This window comes from Rattus norvegicus, chromosome Y (genome assembly GCF_021556685.1).
Source record: "Rattus norvegicus strain SHRSP/BbbUtx chromosome Y, alternate assembly SHRSP_T2T, whole genome shotgun sequence".
Lineage (NCBI taxonomy): Eukaryota > Metazoa > Chordata > Mammalia > Rodentia > Muridae > Rattus > Rattus norvegicus.
The window spans coordinates 41,586,938-41,608,562 of NC_141555.1; positions in this window are offsets into that span (position 1 = coordinate 41,586,938).

The window sequence follows — 21,625 nt, forward strand, 5'->3', positions numbered from 1 at the left end:
CATGCTCTAGCTGGTTCTCTCATGAATGATCTATATCCAGTTCCTGGCAGTATGATCTTCTTAGCTTCAATCATCCTATCTAGTTTTGGTGCCTGGTATATCTATATATCTATATCTATCTATATCTATCTATCTCTATCTCTATCTCTATCTCTATCTCTATATCCTTATCTATATCTATATCATCTATATCTATACCTAAAATATATATCTATATCATCTATATCTATAACTATATCTATATCATCTATATCTATAACTATATCTATACCTATTTCTATATCTATCTATACCTATATCTATATCTATCTATCTATCATATATATACTTTATATATACTTTTAAACTTATATATACTTTTGGTGGCTCCTACAACTACGATTTTTGATGGAATATTTACATGGATTGTGCCTAACTAGGTCAAGAATATATGATCCACAAATGACAATGCCAAATAGACTCCCTCCTGTTCTCATAACATACTGAAGTTGAGGTTTCACTGGACCTCAAGCCATTCCTCTTGCTGCCCATCACCCAGAAACTAATGTTTGGCCTGAAGGAAGAATCATGGTAAAACATCCAAAATCATCAAGTCTTTCCCTGGACAAACAGGAAGGTTGGTATTAGAGAAAAGATATATAATAGAACTACAGAACCAAATTCTATAGTCCATGCTGTCCTTTGCTTAACTGATGTCTGGTAATTTATAGATAAAATAAGGAATGGGGAGTTGATCATTTGAAGTAGGTACACTATATTTCCACTCTTATATTCACTCTATAAGTGGGCCCCATTTGTTGACAAATTCATTGCAAAAATGGAATTGGAAAAATGAAATTTTTGAATACACATGCAGGAACATAAATGATGCCCACGGTCCATGAATTTCCAGTCACAAAATGTAGCACAATATTCATTCAATTAATTCTGTAGGGAAAATATTGGCAACTAGGAAACAGATTAAATCTAGGGAATTGAAATTTATGTCAGAAGGTTGGAAATTGGAGTAAATTAAATCTCGAGTAGAATCTCCTTCCTTCCTTGTTCCTAGAACTTTTCTACCCATGACAAACCCCTGAATAAATTTCTTCATTCAGAGCATGTGATCACTAATGAAGAAGAGAGAAGTCTCCAGCTTTAGAGAGATGTAGCATGTAAAGATTTCTACTGTGTCACAGGAAACACTCCTGGAGAGGGCACTTCCAAATCTGGTCAATGTAAGGAAAGCTGTTCAGCAGGTAGGCCATGGAACTTCTCAGTGACATCATCATTAGGCCCTCCATGAAAAATCTCTTGCATCCTGGAGAACACTAGCTTCCTCTGTGACATCACAAGGTTTATCTTGACAGCAACTACCTCTCAGATATTCCTTCTATATATCTATGGTTTACTATTTGGCCTCTAATTAGGAGTAAAGAGCCATTTGGAAGGGAGAACAGATAGGATGAAGAGATCAGAGATGGGGAGAAGGAAGCTGGCCTTCTGTCTTGATATAAAATAATAGAAGAAATATGTGGTTCTTGGGAAAATACCCTGGGAAGATGACTATAGTTATTTTGTTCTCTAGGTGCGCCGAGCTCTTGGAGAAGTTGCTGAACATCCTAAAGACTTTTGGGCAGATGGTAAAGTTTCTAGATACCCCTTTTTAGATTTCAATTGTCCTGGGGATTTTATGGCTGGTGGTCAATGTATTCCAGGAAGAGTACTAGAGCCAGATTGATTTTTAGATGCATGGGCTAATGGCATAAGGTCCAAATGATTTTTTTTTTGATGTGGACATTCCGTCAGACCTTTGGAAATATAAAAGGGTTTTGTATTTTTGAAGTCTAATTTGCACAATAACAAATCACTTTGAGCATCTTTGAAGGACATGAGATGTCCAGCATTCCCTTGAAAGGATTGGTAACTTTCCACATTTCCTTCGTCATTTTTTGAAAATTCCACGGCCCTTTGGACAGATGGAGAATGTGTGGGACTCACCTGAGGAGTAGTTGTAGCTTTTGGTGTCTCTTTTGCAGAAGAAGATAGCACAAGATTTCTTTTGGCAGAAGGGGGAAGGTTGAAACTGTCTTCCTTAGAGGAGAAATTTTTCAAGACTCCATCAGAAGGAACAAACCTTAAACCACTGTTTCTAGAAACTGGATGCCTGTGTTCCATTTTGGTAGAGCGAGAATATCGAGTATTTCTGCCCAGAGTGGACATGTGAAAGAAATCTATTAGGGTAGATGGGGATAGTGGTAAAGCATGCTGTTCAGATGCAGTAGATCCTAAGACATCCTTCTCAGATGAGGAAGGTCTTAATGTACCTTGTACATGTTTAGAAATCCTGACTGACATCAAAATGGGGTGCAGGTATTAGAGCTACCTCTGAAGATGAGACCTCTCCTGCAGCATCATGGGTATATGTGAGAGGGCTGAGAGCCTCGTGAGCAGATAAGGATGTTTCTACATATTGTTGACTAATTGAGGAAGTTCCAAGAAATATTTCTTTTGCTAGAGAAGAAGAAACAGACTTTCGTATAGAAGAGTCAGTTTCCCTAGCCTGCTTGACAGGCAAAACACGTTCCAAGGCCCCTTCAGAAGGTAAGGAAAAGTGCAGAGCCATTGAAGTATTTTACAAATGTTCTGGATCCGCTTGTGGGTATAAAGAAGGACAGGCAACCCTTTCTGCATATTTGGAAGAGTGTGTAGCATCTTCTGTAGTTGGGGAAGATGGCTAATCTTGAGGAGATAAGGAAGTTCTATAGACTCCTGTGAAGTTTGCGGAGGTCATATGCATTCTTTTGCACTAATGGAATCCAAGGAATCCCTTTCCTCAGATTTCGGGGATGCTACAGACACTGGTGTTTGCATATCGTGTTCCCCTACTCCTGTTTCACATATGATTCGACCCATAACCTTCTCTACAGATGGAATATGTCCTAGAACATCTTTTGCACATGTGTCCAATCCACAAGCCAATCCTAAAGATGTGGCTGTGGGTAGAACTCTTTTGTAGATGTTTCTTGTCTCACAGAATCTTTATGAGATAGAGTACTACTCAGAGAATACTGCTCAGTTTTGGAAATTCTAGCATCTCTGATTTATATGTGGAAAATTTTGGAACCTCTCCTTTCAGGACAAAATGACCTAGAGTCCCCTGAGGATGTAGGAGATGTTTTATCTTCTCTGCACATTGTATAAATATGGAGCCTGCATGGCTCATTGACTGTGTGTTGTAATAAACCTGGCTCTTTTGAGCCTAATGACAAGTCACGTAGGTCCTTTTCAGTGGTAGAAGATATTTGAATAATTCTCTGTTGTATAGGGACATTTGCAGTACAAGGGGAAATGGTGAGGGTGCTAGAACATATTTTTTATGTTCGGAAGGCGTAAGAGTTACTTGGGTGGACTCAGAATTTTCTAACACATCTTAAATGGGTTTGGAATTCTCAAGAGCCCCTTCTGAAATTGGCAGTGGTCCTTGAACTAATGGTGTAAATGCAGAAAATTTTGTCTCTGCTTGGGATGGTATGTGTGTTATGAGGTTCACTTGGGGATTTTGTCCCCCTTGGACCATAAGTGATTATTTAAGCCCATTTTTAATAGTATAGGACATTGAAGGTCCTCTTGGTTTAATAGGGAACTTCTGAAATTCCCTTTGTCAGCAGAGTCAGGTTTCAAACTCATTTTACCCAAAGCAGATTGCATAAGGCACTTTGGTGGAGATGGGAGGAATCTTTGTCTGTCTTTGTGAGTGGACATGGCTCTGATCTCTGCTTTGGCAGCTGGCCAAGGTAGTAAAGTCTCATGTGGAGACAGGGCAGGATTTAATCCATTTGTGGAATATGAGAAATCACAGAGATAACCTTTAAGAGAAGAACTTTTGCAGCCCTCTTTGTCTGATGGGACCTGTTGTACTCCCCTTGAACAGAAGGGTCTTTTCCAATACACTTTGGAGGAGAGTTGGAAAGACTGGAGACCTGTAGGATAGGGAATGAACATTTGAAACTCCTTTGGAAACTCTGTGGGACAGAGAGCTGATCACCCAGAAGAGTGGGCAATACTGAGACCACAGGGAAGGAGAGATTGCCACTTCTGATCACCGGTGCACACATTCCTAGCCCAAGAGGAAACTGCAGAGTGCCTCTGGACACATGAATATAGGAGTAGTCAAGCTTCAGGAGCCCTGCAGTACAAACTGCTCCTGGATCTGAACTGGTCCTAACATTATTCTACACCCTAATCTCATGTGGGTTGAGGAAGTCTTAGATTGTCAGAGGGGCAGAAACCCCTGAGAACTCTGCTCACAGTCCTGACTCAAGAAAAAAACACCTAGCTCCATCTGGGCCTACTTTTAATAGGGACCTAGGGGCAGTAGGGGCAGAACATTTTTGGTTGCAGCCTTCATGGAAATCTGCAAGTCAGCCCAATGAGTGACTTCAGGCCTGAGACAAGAGGTGAATCAAACTTTTCTGCTTGAAGTGATCTGAGTGGTGGTCTCAGGACACACAAAGGCAGAACTGCCCTGGGACCAGGCAGTTCCAGTTTCTTGCAGGCTCCTGAACTTCTGTGGTCCTGGCCCAGAGCTCCCTGATTCTAGATGCTGTGGGAGAGAAAGCTGATCACCCAGGAGTGTGGGCAATACCAAGCGTACAAGGAACAGAGACTGCCACTTCTGCCCACCATTGCCCACACCTCTAGCCCAAGACAAAACTGCCTAGTGCTTCTGGACACAGGAATATAGGAGAAGTAAATCTAAAGGAGCACCATGTTCCAGACTGTGCCCGGATATGAACTGAACTGGTCAAACAGCTCCTTGTACCAAAATCCTGAGTGTGGGGGAACTAGACCTTCAGAGAAGCAGACACTCCTGGGAAACCAGAGAGGACTACACTCTGCCAAGATTCCTGACTCAAGAGGAAAACATTTTGTGCCATCAGTGTCCCCACCCTACAGTGGGACCTAGGAGAAGTATGGGAATTTCCTTCTCGTTCCCGCCCACAGGGAAAGATGAAAGGGAGTGGACAGGAGCAACTACATGCCTGAGAACAGAATACTTTGTTCCCATAACTGGGTAAAACAAAACAGGAAAACAGGTCTACAGCAATCCTGACACACAAGCCTACTGGGCGGTCAACCACCGACAGAAAGACCAAGAGAAGCTAGCTACAGAGACAACCTGATGGCTAGTCAGGAACACAAGCAACAGAAATCAAGACTACTTAGGCACAACAGAACCCAATTCTCCCATCAAAACAAACAGTGTATATCTAAAAAAAAAGCAAGATCTAGATTTAAATTCACATTTTATCATGACGGGGGAGTGTGTTAAGAAGGTCATAAATATCTCCTTTAAGAATACAAAGGACAATAGAAAATACAGAAGTAAACAAGTAGAATCCCTGAAAGAGTGAACTCAAAAGTACCTTAAAGAACTACTGGAAAAACTGCAAAACAGGAGAAGGAAATATACAAAACCACCCTGGAGTTAAAAATAGAAATAGACACAATAAAGAAAGCACAAGGAAGACAACCCTGAAAATGGAAAACCTAGGAAAGAGACCAGGAGTCACAGATGCGAGAATCACCAACAGGATAAAAGAGATTGAAGACATAATCTAAGGAGCACAAGATTCCATAGAAATCATTGACACAACTGTCAAAGATAATTTAAATGGAAAAGTAGCTAGCCCAAAACATAAAGGATATACGGGGCACAATGTGTAGATCAAACCTAAGCTTAACAGGTATGGAAGGGAGTGAAGATTGTCAACATCAAGGGACAGTAATATGTTCAACAAAATTATAGAAAGAAACTTTCCTAAGCTAAAGAAAGAGATGCCCATAAACATACACAAAGCCGACAGAACTCCAAATAGATTGGACCAGAAAGGAAATCGTCCCATCACATAATACTCAAAACACCAAAATCGAAAAACAAATAAAAATATTAAGAGCAGTAACGGAAGAGGTCAAGTAACATATAAAGACAGACCTATCAGAATTAAAACAGAATTCTCAGCAGATACTACGAAAGCCAGAAGATCCTGGACAGATGTCATACAGACACTAAGAGAACAAAAACACCATCCCAGGATACTGTATCCAGCAAAACTCCTAATTAACATAGATGGAGAAACCAAAATATTCCATGACAAAACCAAATTACAGAATATCTTTCTACATATCCAGTCCTACAAAGGACCCTAACTGGCAAACCCCAAAACAAGGAGGCAAGTAACATCATAGATAAAGCAAGAAATTAATCTTTTCACAACAAATCGAAGAGAAGCACACAATCATTTTCTAATCTCCAATTATGAAAATAACAGAAAGCGACCATCACTATTCTTTAATATCTCTCATCATCAATGGACTCAATTACCCACTAAAAATACACAGACTGACACACTGGATATGTATTGAGGACACAGCGTGTTGCACTACAGGAAACACACTTCAGAGACAAAGACAGACACTACATCAGAGGAAAAGACTGGAAAAAAACTTTCCAAAGAAATGGTCTGAAGAAGCAAGCTGGAGTATCCATTCTAATATCATATAAAATCAACTTTCAACCGAAAGTCCTCCAAAAGCATAAGGAAGGACACTTCATATTTATCAAAGGAAAAATCCACCGAGATGTACTCGAAATCATAAATATCTATGCTCCAAATACAAGGGCACCTATATACAAAGAAGAAACCTTACTAAAGTCAAAGAACATATGGCACCGCAAATAATAAGAGTATGAGATTTCAACACCCCATTCTCACCACTGGACAGATCACGGAAAGAGAAATTAAACAGATACATAGAGAGACTAACAGAAGGTATAAACCAAATGGACTAACAGATATTTAGAGAACATTCTATCCAAAACAAAAGGAAATACATTATTCTCACCACCTCATGGCACTTTCTCCAACACTGATCATATAATCAGTCAAAAAGCAGGCCTCAAAGGATACAGAAATATAGCAATAATTCCATGCACTCTACCAGACTTCCATGGGCTAAGGCTGTTCTTCAAAAACAATCGGGAAAGAACACCAACATATACATGGAAGTTGAATAATGCACTACTCAATGATAACGTGGTCAAGGAAAAATTAAAGGAAGAAATTAAAGACTTCTTATAATTCAATGAAAATGAAGGTACAATACACCCAAACTCTTGGGACACAATGAAAGCTGTTCTAAGAGGAAAACCCATAGCTCTGAGTGCCTGCAGAAAGAAACAGGAGAGAGGATACATCAGCAGCTTGACAGCACACCTAAAACCTCTAGATTAAAAAGAAGCAAATACACACAGGATGAGTAGAAGTCAGGAAATAATCAAACACAGAGCTGATCTCAACCAAGTAGAAAAAAAGGGACTATACAAAGAATCAACAGAACCAATACCTGGCTCTCTGAGAAAATCAACAGTATATATTAACCCACAGCCAGACTAAACAGAGGATACAGAGAGTGTCCAAATTAACAAAATCAAATATTAAAAAGGGAGACTTAACAGCAGTATCAGAGGAAATTTAAAAAAAAAATCAATCTACTACAAAAGCCTATGTTCAACAAAACTTGAAAATCTGGAGAAAAAAGAATAATTTCCTAGACAAATACTAGGTACCAAAGCTAAATCAGGAAAAGATAAACCATTTGAACAACTCATAACTCCCAAAGGAATACAAGCAATCATCAAAACTCTCCCAACCAAAGAGTCCAGGATCAGATACGTTTAATGCAGAAATCCATCCAAAATTCACTGAAATTTTCATAACAATACTGTCCAAACTATTCTATAAAATTGAAAAGATGTAGTACTACCGAATTGCTTTCATGAAGCCACAATTGCTGTAATAACTAAAACACAGAAAGACCCAACAAAGAAAGAGAACTTCAGACTAATTTCTCTTACCAATATCGACACAAAAATACTCAAAGAAATTCTTGCAAACCTAATCCTACATCACATTAAACAATAATACACTATGATTAAGTAGGATTCATTCCAGACTTGCAGGGATGTTTTAATACAGAAAACCAACAATCTAATCCATTGCATAAAGAAACTCAAAGATGAAAACCTTTCATTAGATGATGAGAAAGATTTTGACAAAATTCAACATCCCTTGATGATAAAAGTCCTGGAAAGGACAGATATTTAAGGCCCATACCTAAATATATACAGCAAATACATAGCTAACATTAAACTAAGTGGAGAGAAATTTAAAGCAATCACACTGAAATCAGGGACTAGACAAGGCTGCCCACTCTCTCACAACTTATTCAATACAGTTCTAGACGTCTTAGCCAGAGCAAGCAGACACTAAAGTAGGTCAAAGGGATAAAGTTTGGAAAGGAAGAAGTCAAAATAGCACTCTTTGTAGATGATATGATAGTATACTTAGTGACCTCAAAAGTTCCACAAGAGAATTACTAAGCCTGATAAACAATTTCAGCAAAGGGACTGGGGATAAAAATAACTCTGCACAAAAGCTAAACAAGCGGAGAAAGAAACTAGGGATATTACACCCTTCAACATAGCCTCAAATAATATAAAATATCTCAGGGTGACTTTATCCAAGCAAGTAAAAGATATAAGCATATGAGCAGAACATCATGTCTCCGAAGAAAGTGAAAAAGATTTCAGAAAATGGAAAGATCTCCAATGCTCATGGACTGGCAGGATTAATATAGTAAAAATGGCAATTATACCAAAAGCAACCTACAGATTCATTCCAATCCCCATCAAAATTTCAGTCTAATTCTTCATGGAGTTAGACAGAACAATTCATAAATTCTTCTGGAAAAAAAAACCAGGATAGCTAAAACTGTCCTCAACAATAAAAGGACTTCCCTGGGAATCACTATCCCTGAACTCAAGGAGTATTACAGAGCAATAGTGATAAAAACAATATGGCTTTAAGACAGAATCGGGCATATAAACCAGTGGAATAGAATTGAAGACCCAGAAATGAACCCATGGTCACTTAACTTTTGAGAATGGAGCCAAATCCATCCAATGGAAAAAAAGATAGCATTTTCTGCAAATGGTGTTGGTTCAACTGGAGGTCAGCATGTAGAAGAAGGCAAATTGATCCATACTTACTGCCCTGTAGAAACCTTTAGTCCAACTAGATCAAGGACCTCCACATCAAACCAGATACACTCAAACTAAGGGAAGAAAATTGGGTAAGTATCTCAAACACATGGGCACTGGAGAAAATTTCCTGAATAAAACAAAAATGGCTCATGCTCTAAGATCAAGAATTGACAAATGTGATCACATAAAATTGCAAAGCTTCTGTATGGCATAGGACATTGTTGTTAGGACAAAATGGCAACCAACAGATTGGAAAAAGATCTTTACCAATCCTATAACAGATAGAGAGTGTATATCCAAAATATTCAAAGAACACATGAAGTTAGCCGGCAGGGAGACAAAGAACCCTATTGAAAAATGGGGTTCAGAGCAAAACAAAGAATTCACATCTGAAGAATATCGATTGGCAGGGAAATACCTAAAGAAATGTTCAACATCTTTAGTCATAAGGTAAATGCAAATCAAAACAACCCTGATATTTCACCTCGCACCAGTCAGAATGGCTTAGATCAAAAACTCAGCTGATAGCAAATCCTGGCGAGGATGTGGAAAAAGAGGAACACCCCCCATTTTTGGTGGGATTGGAGACTGGAACAACAATTCTGGAAATCAGTCTGGAGGTTCCTCAGAAAATTGGACATTGATTTATCTGAAGACCCAACTACACCTCTCTTTGGCATATATCCAAAGATGCCCCAACATGTATCAAAGACACGTGCTCCACTATGTTCATAGCAGCCTTATTTATAATAGGAGAAGCTGGAAAGAACCTAGATGCTTATCAACAGAAGAATGGATACAGGAAATATGGCACATGTTCACAATGGAGTGTCATTAAGAGATACCAACTAAATAACGATGGAGAAACTTTACTGGCTCTTTATCTGATGTATGGATCATATCTATAAGACACAAAATACCTTATTCATCAGAAATAAAGTAATGCAATTAACTATGCAATATGGTTGATTAAATGCTTAAAATAATGGCACAGTAATTATCAAAAATTATATGAAAATTACTAAACCCACAAATTGTTGATGAAGTACAAATACAAATGACAGTGTTTGTATAGTGTTGCTGGAACAAAGAACCCTGGTATATGTTTGTTGGATCTAAAATTCAATATAGCTACTAAAGAAATTAATATAAAACTGAAAACTGAAATTATTTGTGATTCAATAGTAACACCGAAGGAATATGTACCTTGAGGAATATGTCTATTCCAGGTATAACTCCATGACTGTATTTACCTTCTCACTGTTCAAAATATCCATGTTACAAAATTGGAAAAATAATTTATATAGGCACCAGACCTTTTTTTTAACCATCAAAAGAGCAAAATTATATCATTGGCATGGATATTGATGAAACTAGTCATCATTGTGCCAGTTGAAAATCCAGAAATATGAAGACAATTATATAAATTTTATGAAAATGGCCAACTGCTGTTTGTTTGACTTTGAAGCCTCTACTATAGAAGGAAAGTCAGATGTCATGTTGTAAACACGGTCACATTTTCCCCATGGCTCACATGGCCATAGAGAGGATCCTACTATTCCTGTTTTGCTAAATGGCCATGTTGTTATACTGCCTTCCAATACTAACTGTTTTTATCCATACATTACTACTTTTAATGATCTGTGGTCAGAGAAATGTATAGGTGTACTGTGCAGTAATTACTGTTGATCTGTGTAACTTATATAAGTGCTAAGACCATGAGAAGAAGAAAGCTGAGCATAAGGATGAGGAAACAGCAGAAAAGGAGAAGGCCAAATTGGGGAGTGAGAGGATCCAACCGTGACATCTATAGATGAAAGAGTTGTTGGACCAATGGACTCACTGCATCTACAGTCGTATGCTCAAGTCCTGTACACAATTAAGACAATGAATTAGGGAAGATCCCAACAGGCAGTAATCAGTGAACCAATAGATTATAAAAAAAAATAAAACAGGAAAATATAAAGAACATGAAGCTGGAAATGGAATGAATCCAGAGAGAGTAGAACCAAGTTAAGGATCGGTGTGATCAAGGTACATTGTATTCGTGTGTGAAGAATAAATAAAATTCTAAAATAAGGAAAAAGTTCTGAAAATATATTAAGGATTTTTATATCCTATGGAAGTCATTTTTTGCCCAAAAATAGAATGGAGAATCCTAACTTTTTGTAAGTTGCAGAATATTCAGTGAAAAAATGTAGTTACATTAGTTCAGTGCATGCTGTCTGCATTATGGAAATATCAAACTGAGACTCATTAATCTGTACAGTTAACTTATATCACCTGTTCAAATAAAATAAAATAAAACACTGTGTAATGATCCACCAAAACCAAACTGCACACTAGAGATTGAAATGCAAACCTAAAAATGCCCTGTTCTTAACCTCAACAATTTTACTCTTTGAATCTCCAAATACTTATGAATATAAAAGTTCTAACCTGATAATCAACATATATTATGGTGTCTCTGTGACTTATATAGTAAGACTTTTAGAGTTGCACATTGCCATCAATTATGTCATTCACTTTTAAAATCCTAGGACAACAAGATCTAAAATTCATGGGCTTTGGTCCTGACAGCCAGGGAGTGCACTCTGTACATGATCACTTTATATTAATTAGCTAAACTCTGAAAGGCAATTTGCTGCCTCACATAATTAAATTGATTCACTGCTATGGTTATGGTAAGGGTTTCATGTATATATATATATATATATATATACATATATATATATACATATATACACATATATACATATATATATACACATATATACACACACATATATATATATATATATATATATATATATATATATATATATATATATATATATTTCTCAGGACAAATTTGCTTTCTCTTGTAATGGATAGTGGGCTATTGATGAGCTTAAACCTCTTCCTTCCCAACATAGCACTTAAAATAGATTATTTTTCACTCTCGATCCTAGACACAATAAAGATAGGAAAAACACTGAATATAGTATGGGCTTTGTTCTCTGTCCCAAAAGATCGTTTTTGACTTCTTCATCATATTCACCACCACAACCAACACCACCACCAACACCACCACCCCCTCCACCACCATCATCAACATCAACATCATCATCTTCATCTAATTTACATGAAATTGAATTTGGAATCTTGTTACACCAAAGGATGAAATGAGAAGTATTTTGCTTGAAGAAGAGATGTTGATTAACACTAACTCCTGTACAGTTATTTTAATGTTATAAAGACATTATCAAGGTTTCTTCAGATGATTGATTGAAATGCTAGCGTGCTGTACATCAGGGTTTGAAATTCCTGTTGAGAGAGAATGATCTTTTACAGCAAGGCCTTCATTATCAAACTTTAATTTAACCAACGAAGTGAAATTGTCCCAGAAATAAAGTAGTGCCTCTCCAGAAACAGCTTTTATCCACTGATACACATCTACTTCTATTTCTTAATTGTCATGCTGATGTGGGCTTAGGATACAATATATTCTGAATTATTAATGGTATTTTAGTATTATTTGGGTTAATTGTGAAAATTTCAAAGGATCATACCTCTTCCTTGATTGTATCCCATACATTTAATTTGATCTTGAAGAGTTGCATGAAAACTGAAGTATCGAAAATGTATATCTTCCCATTGAAAATTTCTAACATCCATCATGTGAAACTCCCACTGGACTTCCGTGGATTAATATCTCTGAAAGCATTTAAAGAATTTCCTATTGCAATATTGCAACTCTACAGAAGCTTCACTCCCATAGTTGTAGTTCCAGATTGGCTGTAAACAAATAATTTTCCTTGCCTTGGAAAGGGTTTAAAATATTTTTATTAACTTTTAATATAAAATTTGTTAAGCCTTTGAGAAAAGTGGGCAGACAGGCACTAGAAAGTATGTTTTTTAAAATTCTTTTCTTAAAATTTGACTTTTTCATGCAATGTATTTGAATTATGATTTCCCTTTCCTCTATTCCCTCCTTCTTCTATTCCTCTCCAGTCATCTGTATCTACATTCTTCTGACTCTCACTAGAAAACAAACAGTCATCTAAGGGATAAAAATAAAATGAAAGTTCATGAATTTGAATAGAACAAAACAACAGATAGAAAAGAGCCAATGCAGGCTACAAGAATCTGATACAGACACAGAGACACAGACTTCCATTCACACAATCAGGTATTTCATGGAAACAGAAAACCAGGAAAAAATATATACACAAAACATACAGAGTAAAAATTAATAGATAAATAAATAAATAAATAAATAACAAAAGGAAAAAGACATTCCGAATAAAAACTCCTGTCATATTATGAGACAAGGATCCCCCAAAGATGTTGTTCAGTTCCCTGATTTCTTTATACGAATTCTACCCTTAAAATTAGTTTGGTTACCCAGTGAGATTCCCTTGGAGAAAACTAAGTTTTCATTTTCAAATGATTATCCACCGGAGATAACTTCCAGTGTAGAGATAAGGTGATATGCAGGGCTTGGCCTCTTTCAAGGGCTAATTAATAGGTAAGGAAATCTGTTAGGTGCTGTCTTCTGAGCTTGATACAGTTGTGGCACTCAGGAACTCAGAATACTTACATCTATCTGAACAGACCCTATATAATATTGACCCTGCCTATTCAAAGGAACTAAGCGAAGTGTTGGAGAATAGAAAATGATGTAGCCACTGGTGTCTTACCAGTTGTTAAGTGTATAGCTTCATGGTCTTTTTCACAGAAGTGACTCAGGTTAAATCCAGGGGGTCATGAAAGAAAAATAAAAGATATGCATGTGCTGAGGGGATTTGGTCTAAAGAGGATATGTTGGTTGGGGAAGATAAGATATTGGGAGTGTAGTGGGCTTCCATACATGTGTTGTGCATGTATGGAATTGTCAAAGAATAACTTGCTTTCTTAAAACTTCCAAATGTAACCACTAAGATCGGTTTGGCAGATATTCTTTCAAATCAGATCTATTTGTTTTTAAAATTGGATCTCATTGTGTAGCTCAAAATGTCCTAGAACTCCCAGTGTTCTGTCTACTGCCTCCCATGCTCTTGTATCAGGTTTACTCTACATTGACAAAATTATAGAATATATGTTAATCTTCTGTTTATAAAGTTTAATTACATAATGCAATATTCTCTCATTTGTTTTTCATTTAACAATATATCTTGAATACATGTGCATGAGGAATTTCTTCATGGAATATCATGCATTTAATAAATGGTAGATTACTCATTTGTTTAAATAATAACCTAATTGTGGCATTCAGATTATTTTCATTTTCATTAAGTAAGGTTCGCTACAGAAAATCAGCATGGACACTGACTTTGGCACTGTACTCAGTGGTGATTATTTACAATATATTTTGTTTAAATTACAAAACACATTGTTGGAATGATCTCAATGCTGTAAAGTAATGAAATACTTGTATAAATACTGCCAAATTTCCATCTCTGAAGACTATGATAAATACATAATGCTATCAATTTTTTGTGAAAGAACCCATAGTGTACCATTCAAAATTAAATGATACATATATTTTAAAACGGTATCAGTCTCTGATTTCTGTCAGTTGTTGGATTAGGGGAAGGATTGATGAAGTTGAAGTGGGGGGCAACCTCTATAGGAAGACCAGCAGTCTCAACTATTCTGGACTGTTGATATCTCCCAGACACTGAGCCAACAACCAGGCAGCATACACTATCTGCTCTGATGCCCTGACACATGTATAGCTGACGACTGCCTGGTCTGACCTAATCCTTTAGAGTTTTGAGGCCCCAGGGATTATGGGGCCTGGCAGAATCTGGGGAACATCGTCTTGGAGTCAGGGAAGGAAGAGGTGGAATGGGATGAGTAACTGTGTGAGGGGACAAGGAGATTGTACAATGGAAGGAATGTATTTAAATAAAATAATTTATAAAATAGTTTTACTCATAAATTCAAATGTTAGATTTTTTTAACATCCACATTGCAATTCAATAGTGAAGTTTAACATTTTATCCTTACTGAACTGTGTAAGCTTTAATCCTTAATTTACTCTTCATACTATTTGCGAATTGTCTTCTTTTTTATTATATTGTAGCAATTGTGTTTGCATATGTAGAATGCTTACTATTCATAATATGTGCAGAAAATACATTCATGAATCTTTTTTATTTGAGTGATCTGTTATGTGTGAATGCGTATGAATAGATTTGTGCACATGGACACAGGCACCTGGGGTGACCAGGAGATGTCAGATCCCCTGGAGCTGCTTTTACAGCTGGTTGCAAGTGGCTTCGTGGATGTTGGAAAATGAATGTGTTTGCTCTTATGAGTATAAGTGCTCTTAACCACTAAGCAAATATTACAATACTTATTCCATAATAAAATCAACCTATTTATCATTTTCTCATTTATTTCTGGTGTCTTTGTATTTGAGACATCTTGGCACATTCTAGGTGCTGAGACTACACTCAGCCATCATTTTTTCCAGTTTTCTTTCCTTTATCATCGTAAGATGTGTTTGATTAAATATGTTAATATTATACTGTAGATCTTTCAAATTTTTCTTATAGAACCTTGGATAAGTGTCTGTTTCTGTCCTCTGCACAATCGATCTCATGTGTTTTTGCTTTCATATAGAATGAAGTAAAAGCCTGTTAGTTTTCCTTTGAATAGTTAGTGTACTAAGAAAAAGTGTTTAATTTCCTATTTTAAGACCAATACAATATATTATTTATTTAAAATGTTCCTATAGTTTTGTTTTTTTTTCTTTTTCTTATTATTATTGTTCTCATTAGTCTCATTATTAATATTCTGTGTAGCCTTTTATGTGTGCAGGTGTTGTGGTGAATATTGAAGTCTTCAAAACATATATGTGTAGGTATCAAATTTAGGTTCTTGGTTTTTCAAGGCATGAAATTTTATCTGCTGGGACACCTCACTGGAACACACTATAAAACTTTAAGGTGACATATAGCTCCAGGCTGCTTTTATGTAAACAATATTTTCATCATTTTGCTTTTAATAAATATTTATGGTTATTCTAATATTTTATTTTCCATTTATACTTGGTAACCCAAGTATGCTTATTTTAATATTTAATTAATAATTTAATCATGATTATAATGCAATTGAAACCTAGCTAATATGATATAATCTTATATACAATTGAATAAATGCAATTATTTACCTAAAGCATGAAGCTTGGTACGTAATTTTGTTCATTATTCCTATGTATTTGCATAAAGCAGAGAATATTTCACCGTTATAATCCTGATGCCAATTTTAGAAAGTATGACAGCTACCAACTACATGTGACTTTCAATCACTTAAAAGGTGTTTGGATTATACTATTAAATTATATTTCCCCAACATCAAGTAAATATTTATTTTGCTTCAATTAAAAAACGCTCTATAGCAGGAAAAAGTTTAATTTCCTTTTGTTAGTTTAAGACTAAATTTAACTTTTACATTCTCCTGAGTATCAGAAAGTAACTATTAAAGAGAAAGATGTGCCAGGCACAGGTCTAATTTCTAGTATAGCATGTAATTACAATCACCAGTCTTGTCAGTTTCAAGTGATTGTTCACATCATGCCTGTAAAACACAATGATCAACATGACAGGATAAACATAAGGGCAGTGCAGTGGCAGAAATAGCTTGCTGATAGCCAACAGCTCTCTAATTTTGCTTAAGTCCTGTTCAATGAACATGGATGGTACTGGTAATTTAGCCACATAAATAAGGCTATTGCAGCTGTGACTATGGGGGAGTATATACAGTCCCTTACTTACTTAAGCCAGTACCATACCTAACATCAATCAAAGTCATGTGTCCTTATATACAGAATTAATTACAGTCTCTGCAACAAAGATCACAGTAAAAATCCCAGCCTTTCAAAATGCAGGATAGAAATTTCAGGTGCAGTCTCAATGCATCTATCTATAAAACGTCACTTGATTCAAGGCTGAGAAACATTACAGAAGAGGGGAAAGAAGATTGTAAGAGACTAAAGTATACTATGAGATGGTGTTCCAAAGTAACACCAGAAATTACACTTATAGCATCTCACTAACATGACTGCCTAAACAACAGCTGAGGAAGAGAGGGAATGGGGAAGAATGGAAGTTTATTTTTCTTTCTCTTTCAATTCCTTCTTCTTCTTCTTCTTCTTCTTCTTCTTCTTCTTCTTCTTCTTCTTCTTCTTCTTCTTCTTCCTCTTCCTCTTCCTCTTCCTCTTCCTCTTCCTCTTCCTCTTCCTCTTCCTCTTCCTCTTCCTCTTCCTCTTCCTCTTCTTCTTCTTCTTCTTCTTCTTCTTCTTCTTCTTCTTCTTCTTCTTCTTCTTCTTCTTCTTCTTCTTCTTCTTCTTCTTCTTCTTCTTCTTTCTTCTTCTTCTTCTTCTTCTTCTTCTTCTTCTTCTTCTTCTTCTTCTTCTTCTTCTTCTTCTTCCTCTTATTCTTCCTCTTATTCTTCCTCTTATTCTTCCTCTTATTCTTCCTCCTCTCCCTCTCTCTCTCTCTCTCTCTCTCTCTCTCTCTCTCTCTCTCTCTCTCTCTCTCTCTCTCTCTCTCTCCCTCTCTCTCTCTCTCACTCTTTCTCTCTCTCAGTGTTGGATATTTCCTGTTTACATTTCGAATGTTATTCCCTTTTCCAGGTTTCCAGTCCACAAACCCCTTAACCCTTCCCCCTACCCTTGTATAAGGGAGTTCACCTCTCCACTCACAGCCTCCCTACACCTCCCCACATTCTCCTACACTGGGGGTACAACATTGTCGGAAAAAAAATTGTTTCTCATTCCATTGTTTCTCAACAAGACCATCCTTTGCCACATGCAGTTGGAACCATGGGTCAGGCCATGTATAGTCTTGCTGTTGGAAATTTGGTCCCTGGAAGCTCTGTTTGGTTGAGATTGTTATTATTAACTTCAGTTCTTTCAATCCTTTCCCTAATTCCTCCAACTGGGGTCTTTTTTGGTTCAGTGGTTTGCTGATGGCGTTTGCCTCTGTATTTGACATATTCTGGCTGTGTCTCTCAGGAGGGATCAATATCCAGTTATCGTCAGCCTGCACTTCTTAGCTTCATACATCTTATCTAGTTTTGGTGACTGTATATGTATGGGCTACATGTGAGCCAGGCTCTGAACGGCAGGTCCTTCAATCTCAGTTATAAACTTTGCCTCCTTATCCCCTCCCATGGGTATTTTGTTTCCCCTTTTAAAAAGGAGTGAAGCATCTGAATTTTAAACATCCTTCTTGAGTTTCATGTGGTCTGTGTATTGCACGATGGGTAATTCAAGCTTTTTGGATAATATCTACTTACCAATGAATGCATACCAAGTACGTTTTTCTTTGATAGAATAACCTCATGTAGGATGATATTTTCTAGTTTATTCTATTTGCCTATGAATTTCATGAAGTCATTGTTTTGATAGCTGAGTAATAATCTACTGTGTAGATGTACCACATTTTCTGTATCCATTCCTCTCTTGAAGGGCATCTGGGTTCTTTCCAGCTTCTGACTATTTTAAATAAGGCTGCTATGAACATATTCGACTATATTGCACTGTTGTATGTTGTAACATCTTTTGGTTATATGGCCAAGAGAGGTATTACTGGGTACTCAGGTAATGGAAGGTCCAATTTTCTGAGGAAACTTCAGATGATTTTCAAAAGGGTTGTACCAGTCTGTAATCCCACAAACAATGGAGGAGTGTTCCTCTTTCTCCACATCCTTGCCAGCATCTGCTGTCACCTCAGATTTATATCTTACTCATTCTGACTGGTGTGAGGTGGAATCTCAGATTTGTTTTGATTGAATTTCCCTGATGACTAAGAATGTTGAAAATTTATTTAGGTGTTTTTTGGCCAGTTGAAAACCTTCAGCTGAGAATGTCTTGTAACTCACTCTACCTCATTTTTAATAGGGTATTTTTGCTTTCTAGAGTCTAACTTCTTAAGTTCTTTGTATATTTTGGATATTATCCACTGTCAGATATAGGATTGGCAAAAATCTTTTCCAATCCGTTGGTTGCAGTTTTATCCTAATGACATTGTCTTTTGCCTTACAGAAGCTTTGCTATTTTATGATCTCCTATTTGTCAATTCTTGATCTTAAAGCATAAGTCACTAGTGTTTTACTCAGGAAATGTTCTCCAATGCCCATGTGTCCAAGATTCTTCCCCACCTTTTCTTCCATTAGTTTGAGTGTATCTGGTTTTATGTGTAATTCCTTGATTAACTTGTACTTAAGATTTGTACATGGTCATAAAATTGGGATTATTTTCATTCTTCTACATGCTGACTTCCAGTTGAACCAGCACTATTTCTGGAAAATGCTATGTTTCTTCATTTGGATGGTTTTATCTCCTTTGCCAAATATCAAACGATAGGGTGTGTGGGTTCATTGCTTGGTCTTCAATTGTATTCCACTGGTCTATCCATCTGTCTCTTTACCAATACCATGCAGTTTTTTTAACACTATTGCTCTGTAATACTGCTTGAGTTCAGGGGTGATGATTCCCCCAGAAGTTCTTTTTTTGTTGAGGATAGTTTTAGCTACATGGCTTTTTTCTTATTCGGAATGAATTTGCAAATTTCTCTTTCTAGCTTTATTAAAGAAGTGAGTAGGAATTTTGATGGAGATTGCATTGAATCTGTACATTGCTTTTGGCAAAATAGTCATCTTTACTAAATTAATCCTGTCAATACATGAGCAAGGAATCTCTTTCTATGTTCTGAGATCTTCCTCAATTCCTTCCTTCAGATACTTGAACTTCTTGTCATAGAGATCATTCATTTGCTTGTTTAAACTAACACCAAGTTATTTTATATTATTTGGGACTATTGTGGAGTGTGTGATTTCATTATTTTTCTCAGTGTGTTTATCCATTGAGGAGAGGAAGGATACTGGTATGTTTGAGGTAATTTTATACCCTGACACTTTGCTGTAGTTATTTATCAGGTTGAGAAATTCTCTGGTGGAACTTTTGGGGTCACTTAAGTATATACAATCATATCATCTGCAAATAGTGATATTTTGATATCTTCTCTTCCAATTTGAATCTGGTTGAACTCCTTATGCTGTCTCATTTATCTGACTATGGCATGGAGTCTTGTTTAGAATGAGTAGGGAGAGAGTTGGGCAGCCTTGTCTAGTTCCTGGTTTTAGTGTGAATGCTTCAAATTTCTTTCCATTTAGTTTGATGTTAGCAACAGGTATGCTGTATATTTCTTACACTATGTTTTTTTTCTTTTTGGTTCTTTTTTTCAGAGCTGGGGAAAGAACACCGGGCCTTGCGCTTCCTAGGTAAGCGCTCTACCTCTGAGCTAAATCCCCAGCCCCACACTATGTTTTGATATGAGCCTTCATTTCTTGATTTTTCCAGGATTTTTATCCACAAGGATTGTTGAATTTTGTCAAATGCTTTCACACCATCTAATGAAATGTTCATGTGCTCTTTAATTTTGAGTTTGTTTACATGATGGATTACATTCATGGATTTTACTATATTAAACCATCCTTCCATCCCTGGGTTCAAGTCTACTTGATCATGATGGATGATTTTTTTGATGTGTTCTTAGATTCGGTTTGCAAGAATGTTATACGTATTTTTCATCAATATTCATAAGGGATATTGGTCTGAAGTTCTCTTTCTGTGCTGAGTATTTTTGTGGGTTAAGTATAAGAGTAATTGTGGATTCATGTAAGGAATGTGGTAGTTCTCTGTCTGTTTCAATTTTGTGGAAGAGTTTGGATAATATTTGTATGAGGTCTTCTAAGAAGGTCTGATAAAATTCTGCACTGAACCATCTCTACTTGGGCTCTGTTTGGTTGGGAGACTTTCAATATCTGCTTCTATTTCTTTAGGAGTTATGGGGTTCTTTAGATAGTTTATTTGTTCCTGTTTTAACTTTGCTACCTGGTATCTGTCTACGAAATTGTCCATTTCCTCCAGATTTTGTAGTTTTGTTGAATATAGGCTTTTATAGTAGAATCTGATGATTTTTTTTTTTTTTACTTTCTTCAGATTCCCTTGTTATGTCTCCCTTTTCTTTTCTGATTTTGTGAATTTCGATACAGTCTCTTTTACCTCTGGTTGGTTTGGCTAAGGGTTTATCTATCTTATTGTTTTTGTCAAAGAAACAGCTCCTGGTTTTGTTGATTCTTTGTATGGTCCTTTTCATTTCTGCTTCATTGATTTCATCTCTGAGTTTTATTTCCTGCTTTCTACCCCCCTTGGGTTTACTTAGTTCTTTTTGTTCTAGAGCTTTTACATGTGCTATCAAGCTCCTGATATATGCTCTCTCCTGTTTCTTTTCGCAAGAACTCAGATCTATAAGTTTTTATTTTTAGCTCTGCTTTCATTGTGTCACATATGTTTGGGAATGTTGTGTCTTCATTTTCATTAAGTTCTAAGAAGTCTTTAATTCCTATCCTTATTTCTTCCTTGACCAATTTGTCATGGAGTAAAGCATTTTTCAACTTCCATGTATACGTGAGCATTCTGACATTATTGTTATTGTTGAAGACAAGTCTTAGTGTGTGGTGATCTTATAGAATGCATGG